We start from the raw sequence: 9,081 nt of genomic DNA on the forward strand, positions 1-9,081 counted from the left end.
AATATTGAGTAGTTCGCTTCTTCACCGATTTTAAACTAGGTATAACAAAAAAGGTGAAAATGATGAATCTACAACGTCAAAAAGTAATCAGGATTCTCTTGTTTCTAATTAGTCTAAACCTGATTTTCTACCTGTGACTTCCTCTAAGAACATCAATTATACGTATTAACCTTCGGCCGTAAACGATAATAAACTCAATTACAAAGAATAGAGTCGTTTGTTTTCTTCTACTTTCTGTGTTTCGATATCCTTGTTTGCCATACCTATAAAAATTGCCCAATACTTTGAACAGGAAAAATGTTCAACATTCGATATTGCCATACGTCATCTTCCAAGCTTGCACCTCGGATCCCCGCATGTTTCGCCCGTGGAAAATGCCTCGTTCATCCCACCGTAGTTGCGGCGCTTGGTTGGGCTACATACGTTCAATTTGGCCAAGTATTCGCTTATACCTTTGCACGGCAGGAGTGCAACGCTAGCTGACGTTAATGATCCCCACTTAGGTAATTACATACGTATATGCACGACTGCATACGAGCCACTCAAGACATTGAATAAAGCATGCTAGTGGTGCCGACTACCACGGCCAACGAGGAAACCAGTATGTACTCGAAATGCTCCTTTTTTGAGGGGGTCAATTACGCGTCAGCTATATCACAATTAATTACGCGTTCGTTACTTGTCTCCCACTGTACTCACTTATCTTTATGGTTCTCTGCAAAGCTTGCTTTAACATCTTTTTTCCATTTCAAATTTTTCTTCGTCACCTGAGTGCACGTTCAAGCAAAATATATTTTTTTCGCTATCTTGTCTATCGATCCTTGTAAGATTATTCAATATTCCATTCTCGTATCCCACCGCTGACACCAATTTCTACAGAATAGTGGGCAATGTTGCCTGCATGGGGTTCAGCGATACCACTACGCTCATCTGAACTACGAATATTCTCTTACCATGGAATTCGTACGGTGATTTGTCGCGAACCTTGATGATCTCAAAAAAATTTACCCTCAAGTTCACATGGCATTAAACTAACATGTACAATGGATTTAAACTCCATCTAATGCAGGGTTGTCTCGTTCTAGACCTGTTCAAACAGGGATAGAATTGAAGTTTTCATACAGGCACAAGCCAAAAGTTTGGTTGATCTGAAACAGATTTGGCAAACAAATGGCAGGATGAACTCGACACTTTTGAATTACGCAGAAAAAGGATAGAGATTTGACGCTTGACAATCGATGCTATCGGAAGAACTATAAACCGCGAAGAGGGAAACATAGAGTGATGATATGACTGTTAGCACAAGTGTTTATCAGAGCGTAGAACTTTGGAAATTGAATGGACTTGCAGTTGTGAAAGCGCGTTAAGGGTGAAATATTTACAATCAAGGGATGATAGAAGACGGACAAAACACATACATACTAGATTTATGCAGCAATCGGAGTTTCTGATAAAAAAAAAATCAACATCCAAGAGAATATCATCGTGAATCGTTTAGGATTAGATTATACCGTGAAGGGAAGACTTCCAACGTGACCCAACGTTGATAGGATTATTATTATCACTTTCATACTAACATCTCTATTCAGAAAGTTAATACCCACTTCACGCCTTTCATCGTGAGTGCGGAGACATTCTAGAAAACTTTTGACAGTGTATCAAGGGCGCTGGGTCTTTAGAAGCAAAGCGAAGTTTCCCCTTGTAGTCAAATGAATGTTATTTTCCATGAAATTTTGTTCCCCGTCCTTCTTCCTCTGTCTCTGATTGTGCCTTTCTTCCTCTTTCTCAACCTTTCTGGAAGGAGAACGAGAACGAGAGAGGAAATGAAATTTACTGCTGGATTCTACAACTCTTTTCCAACTTGATCTTTGTCGCCGGCAATGCTGACGCTCCCAACGTCGCGCGGCTTGTCGCGAAGACCATCGATTGGTCAACTTGAGAAGAAAAAAAAAAAAAAACCACCTTTAGCCTCAGTCTCTTCATTTTTTTTATTAATTCTTTTATTTTTTTATTTCGATCAAACGTATTTTTAATTAGTAGAGTGAGTTGAGGAAAAAGAAGGTATTTAAGTTTTTGTTTTCTCTCTTATTCTCCGTCAACCATGCAAATTGGAAACCACGCTGCAAGTATCACACTTCCGAACACATTCGAGGGGTCGGATCGCGGCTGAACCAGAGGATAAACGGTGAGATCTTTTCTTGGACGATTATCAATACCGATCTAAGCTCTTTATCCGTTGGAAACGGTCTCCGACGTTCGATTTCAAATCCGCTTGGAAAGCTCCCGTCGCGTCGCTTAACGTTTGCCTTTCGCCGTTCTCAAAGTCCTAGCGAGCATTAAATGGTGTAGCCGTCATACAGGTGGGGTAAAAGAATCCATGTCCTAAACAAACACGGTCTGACTCCGAAGATCACGGTGATTTTGTTCATAAGCCAGATGTTACGTTTGTACGTATGGCCCGCGGGAGAACTTGGAGCTCACCTTTTCCTACCGCATTTTCTGTTTCTCTACGTTTCTACATTATCCGTAAAGAAAATCCCACGAGCCATACGACGACAAGTAAAAAGGTATAAGTACACAGAGAGGAAAATCACCGTTCTATTCGAGAACGTTAAAGTCTCTAGTGGGTAAGTACAGCAGCTTTAGCTCGGGTGGCACAAAGACGGAATGCATTGCGTCTATGGTCCATTAACCAACCGTTTCTTTAGAATCCCAAAGTCTGAGCACAAGAATCTCGTGCAAGGTGTACATGGTATACTTTATACTTGACTGTAGCAGTCCATCACAATCTGATAACCATGCAACTGTGTTTTTTCACTGGCATGCCATTTGATGAGCAATCGTCGCTCAAGACTTCGTGATTATTACTGGAAAACAAATGCAGTAACTAGTTAGGACTAGTTTCGTGAATCTTTCGTCATCAACCCTTCATTGTGACATTAATAATACAGTGTTGTCCTACAACTGATGCACCATTCAAATGGTTAATAATTATTCGAATGGATACTACCACCAAAACATGATATGATATCTCGTGCTGAAACTAATTGTGAGCCAAAATGGCGGTCTAGTTGCCCTCTCCATACGTATTACCCGAAAACTGAGCATTCATATATCCGTCACTGTACCCATACATGGGCCGTTTATTATCACGATGTAACTGGCTGGTTTACGAATCCATCAACATCTGGCCTGTTGTGTCTTGTGTACTGCATGATCGGTCGATCCGTGGACTGGTTCGAGATGTATTTCATAAAGGGCTTATACAAAAGCACACACGGTATACTGCAGAGAACTGGTGTAGTGGACAGCATATCCGCCGCTGTCCCGTTGAATGATGATCCCGGGTAAAGGGGACCGTGTAGTCCGGGCATATTTTAACGTTTTTCCTCGTTCTTGTATATATTTTACCAAGCACTTCGTGTCCGGCTGTGCCGCGCCTATCCGGCTGCGAAGACGAGTAATGCCCATGCCCAAGGCCAAGATCGAGAGGACTTTTTCCGGCGTAGGTAATCTCTGTCCCTCCTCCGCTCGGACGACCGAAGGAACACCTAACTTTGATTCATCCATCGTCGCTCTCATTTGACCTTTTTGCCAAGTAAATACAAGCCCCCAGTTTTTCACGCTACGGTGCACCAGGCAGTATAACCATCTTGCCGGCAAAAATGGAAGGCATGGTGTTAACGACCGGTGTGTAATTCCGTGACCAAGGGTGGAATCGTCGTAAGGTTCAGTTCCTCTAACAGCTTGTCACACTCACCTTTCTCGATGCAATTCAACTTCGGTAAAAAACGTACTCACAGTTTCTTACATTTTTTATGGTCGCTCTTTCGATGCTTGACTTTTACACTCCAATTATCCGTCTGGAAACACTCCTGAATCGATGGATCCCAAGGTGCCCCAAACGCTAAAGTGGCCTCACTCCGAACTCCCAAGTTTGAAACTGTGAACTGCGAGTGGCCGCAGGTTGACAGGAAGAAAATTATGTCTCGAATGAAATTACTATGAAACTGCCTCACACTGTCTGTTTGAAAATAAACCGAAAGGTGTCAACAATAGAGCCCGCTTCCCTATACCCTGAAAGGATCCATAAACTGGCAGGAGGCAACTAGCCATATTGTAAGTGTCTGCGACGATAGAAGATTATTTTTTTATTTGTGCCCGTCGTCAATTGATACAGCTGCAATCTCTCGACCTAGGTAGCTCAAGCTCGACTCGATGAAAGAAATGGCAGTGAGCTATAAGCTCCAAATGACGATGGTAAAAGAAAACTCACAATCAGCCGAGGGACACTTAAACTCTAAAACCGAAGAGTGCTTTACCGTGTTATCAAAAATGCTTGCATCACGTTTTTCGCTCGCTACTTGGAGACCGAGCTGACAAGACTCGTACCTGCAGTGTTAAAGCTTGGCCTGTTGGCTACACCGTGACAGGAAACCGATGGGAATAATCTACGGATCGTAATGTTAGGGAAACTGTTTTACTCGGAAAGACTTCCAAAGTATACCGGAATCCTGACGGTTAATTTGTCGCTTTTCACCTCTATTACCATCTTAAAGGCGAATCTCACTTTTAACACAAGGTCCAAGCAAGAGTGAAGAAGTAGAGAATGTAAAATAAGTGGAGTTAACTGATTGCGAGTTACTGTATACACTACAGGATTCGAATCTTGAGGACCGGAAGTGCGTGCTCTTCTCTCTGCGGAAAATTGGCTTTTCCGTAGCTTGAGCAATCTGGATTTTCGAGGGACTTTGCTTTGGTTCGGAAAGCGGATGTCACTCGTCACTTTGATACTACGTCGCAATCTGTACGATGGTGTAGTCGGTAACTATCCTAGATTGTAATTTTATTTCTCCATCAGCGGATATCCGGCGAGGAGTCGTTTACGGTATATATCTATGTTTCAACCTTCGAGATCTCTTTCAGCTTTTCTCACTACTGATCGTTATCCGCGCCATTAAACGAGCAAAGTACACCAGAGGGAACGTTCTTCAAATACACTGCTTTGAGGATGCTTGGTCGTCTCATCGTCGTTCGAAAGCGGGTGGGTTGAAATAACGTTTGAAATATATTAGAATTCAGAAACATTTGCGGAATGTAAAAAGTCCTCCACAAGTTACTGGAGCATTGATTGCAACTATCTGACCACAATAAAGTTTCATTAGTTTGAAATCATACATGATACTAAACAGAGTGAAATTTCGAATCATTTTAAAACGAAACATGTCATTTCTTGACACGTTTAATAGAACCCGTTTTCCAGAACTTTGTCAGAAAAATCACCAATTATTGACCGTAGAGGTGCTCTAATTCTTTACCAGAGATATCGGTTTTCCAACCTTTTAAACTCTGTTCGGGCAAAGAATTATGGCAAGAATCAAAGTGATTCGAAAGACATTTTCACAAGCCATGCGACATCTCACGAGCTTTTCCAAAATTTCAACTTCGTTAACATCGGTCAATAATCAATGAACACATTTCTCATAGCGTTAGAAAACTTGCCGTCAATTCGAAATCACGAAGACCAATTCCAGCCATATATTATCTCATTGACACTTTATACGAGTTTCTTTTTCTACCCTCTTCTAATCTCATACAAAAAAAATCGTATGAAGCGTTTCAAAAATATACATCCAATTTTTGGTAGATTTTTCGAAACAAGCATGGTCAAAACGGATTCTCGTTGAAATATCACCTCCAACGTAACTCAAAAAAGGAGCAGAAAATTGATTTTAAATCTTGAAGTTTGTATTCGAACCAAGTCCAGACCATCGAAATCAAGCACACGTACATTGCACGCTCCTAATTCACGCGTCCGCATAGAGGAGGATAATCACCGATACGATATGGATACGTGTCATGTCCTTTCGCAGTCTGGGCTGCTCCTTGCTCCTGACATCTATTCGCATGTAGAGCCGCCCCTTTTGCCCCTCCCAGGTGAAGGGTGAACAGTGGAGTGTTTCCGGGTAGTCGTGCCGCGATAATTGAATAACGTAGTAACATGCATAGCCAAGCGAGCGGAACCTGTCCTCAACAGATCCGTCAAGGACAGAGGGTCGGCTCCAACAGCGATGCATTACTCTTGCCCAAAGTCGAGAGCTGGGGGCAAACGCCTGGCCGTAAGGGTGATTTCCGAGCGCTAGGAAGTGGCACTTAGGCCAACGCTTATGCCTTTTGCATTTTACCCGTATAACCGTTAGAGAGGCTCGAGACGAAGAGCTTTACGGTTATTTTACGGTAGGCGCGGCAAGTTCCGTTCCAGTTTTCCGTTCATTCGGCTACTCTCCTCGTTCGTCTGTTCAACGCCGGTTTTCGTTGGGACTTCAAGTTTCCAAGCTTCATGCACGGCGAAATAAAAGGAAACACACTGGCCTCGACTCCAGGCAGAAATTTCAGATTAATGTTAAAGTAACGATGAGAACCAGCGTTGGGTGAGGTGCTTTCATAGGACCTCGTTAATGCTGGCAATGCGACCAAACCATTCGATATAATGGGGAATTAACGAAGTCGGAAATTCGGGCGATGTTGCTGATGGAACGTAATGGAAATCGGAATTTCGTTGAATCATAATGAGTATTCATGATGCCAATTTCTTACATTTTACACCTACACATTTCGAAAAGCTTTGACGGACGGAAATAATGTAATTTTGATTTATTCATAACCCCTCTAAGAAACACAGTTTTGTCGAATAACGGAAAAAGCAAGTTTTATCTTCGTGCGAATTATCGATCAAGTTTCAGGTTATACAAACTTGCCAATTATCCCTCAAAAATTGAATAATCATCTGTAGCCAATTGTGAGTTCATTGTCAATGATAATACCGAAGGCTGGTGTAATATTTATATTATATTTGCTATGTAAGAAGAATTTTTAAATCTGGTATTCTTGATTCTGTTTGGATTATTATTTTGTTAACCTTTAAATAGAACAAATTCAAGAAGAACCAATTGTAAGTGAATTCAGTCTTTTAAGAAAACTGGTAATAATAGATTCCGAATGATTGGATGATAATTGAATAATCTTAAAATGGTAAAAATAGAAGTCACGATAATATGAGAAGGTATGACAATTTTCAAAATTTGCATTGCAAATCCAAAATTAGCAGCTTTAAAAAAACTCTACGTAACTTACGATTAGTATACATTGAATATTGAATATTTTTTATTTTTTATTTGTGACAAACTAATTCCAGACAACAAACTGCCTTAAAGCTCACGCTTCACATCGGGTTAAATCCCATACGAAAAACACCCAAAATAATCTGATTTGTTCAAAGATAAATCGCAAAAAAGTAAAAATCGTTATTCATTCTTCATCCAAAAATTCAACCTCACTCAAATAATCACCTAGTTTTTCATCGTGTAGTATCTCCATATTTATTATTATCATTTTTTTTTTCTCAAATATTTGTCTCTTGAGAGTTACTCAGTCAATTTTCAGCTAAAAATATTTTCTTCAAGTTATCTGAATCGATATCTCCGTTTCTACGTATAAACGGAAAGTCTACAGCGTAAAGATTAACCCTAGTGGGTATACCTCATATATCAAAGGCAAGATCTTGACAAACACGAAGGTTGAAATGAGTAAGAATGCGATACGATGTTTCAGCTGGTAACTGGAATTAAGTTTGATACCCATCATTGTAGGCCTCGGTTCTTAAGCCAGCCGTTAACTTTCCACTTTCACTATTTGCCAGGCTTACACCATACGTGATAAGAATCCGTGTGTTCCGTCAGATGCTCCGCGTTGCGAATTGAGGGTATTTATCGAATTGTAACTCGGGAAACAGGCAGGGTAAGAAAAAGTCCTGAATGATGAACAAAGGAAAATAAAATCAGGCAATACAGGTACGTGCACGTGTGCGCGTATGTGTGAAGAAATGGGAATAAGCAAAGGAAATATCGAGGGAGCGAAAGCTGCGCGGCGGGGTGCAAAACAAATGTTGTGCGAAAACGGCCCTGGCACGAAGGCATTTATTCTTGGTCCGTGTTCGCTGAACCGTTTCAAACCAAAGGCGATTCCACATGTGCCCCGGTTTCGTATATAACGGATGATGGAAGGGAAATACGGGAGCGTAACTTCCGACGAAATAACCCAACCTGACATAATATTGTCTAGTTGAAAATAAAAAAGATGCTCAACTTTGAAATATTTTGTCTGTTCATTTTATACTGTCCGATGTACAAAGTTTTCTGCGTTTCTTGCAAATCCCGGAAAACGCGATTATCTACAATTATTATCGAAACGTGTCGCTATCGGGTTCGATAATTGAATGCATATGTATTTGACAAAATCGATTTTTGAAATCATAAAATCGTCACCATCAAATATTGATACCGTCATGAAGTTTGAGAAGAAGTAATAAGTAGTTTCGAGTTCATTCGACGTTGTAAAAAGTTTACTGACAACGCAGAAAAAAAAGCACCCGTCGACTGTAAAATATGGTGTCGATAGAATTGACGAAAAGCATACGGTGCCATACATTACATTCGAATTTACGTTCTTTCAACAAATATTCTCTCGTAGATAAATGATTTGCGCATCCGCATATCATTCAATAGACGGCATTGCTTGTCTTACGGGCTTCTCATCGGAAGCAAGGATTCAAAAAGTGTAAACGCAACATCAACGCATTGGAGTGTCCTTATACATCGTGCGTGCAGAGAAGAAACTTCTTATTCGTCATACGTTACACTTGAAACTAGTGAATAAATCTGTTTGCGTACGATTTTCAGAGTTAAAAAATGTTAAAATTATACGCAACTACCGCATTCCTTGTAAGATTTCTGTAAGCCCGAAGGCTTGTAAACCTTACAAAATATTTCACGACGACAGTTTTTCTTCCTCTTCCTTTTATTCTTTCGATTTCCAACACCTCCTGCGTCGAAACGTGCCAAAAACAATAACAGTTTGCGATAATCGAACGATAGTTGGAACGCGATCAGCGCAGACCTAAAACTTCAAGAGTGATTAACCCTTAGGTGCCGGACGAAAATAGAAAGGATTCGTGAGATTTCGATAACGGATATTCCCTTCTCTTGTATTGTGTTGAACGGAACGCACGGCACCGCCCCATAA

This window comes from Neodiprion fabricii, chromosome 2 (assembly GCF_021155785.1).
Source record: "Neodiprion fabricii isolate iyNeoFabr1 chromosome 2, iyNeoFabr1.1, whole genome shotgun sequence".
NCBI lineage: Eukaryota > Metazoa > Arthropoda > Insecta > Hymenoptera > Diprionidae > Neodiprion > Neodiprion fabricii.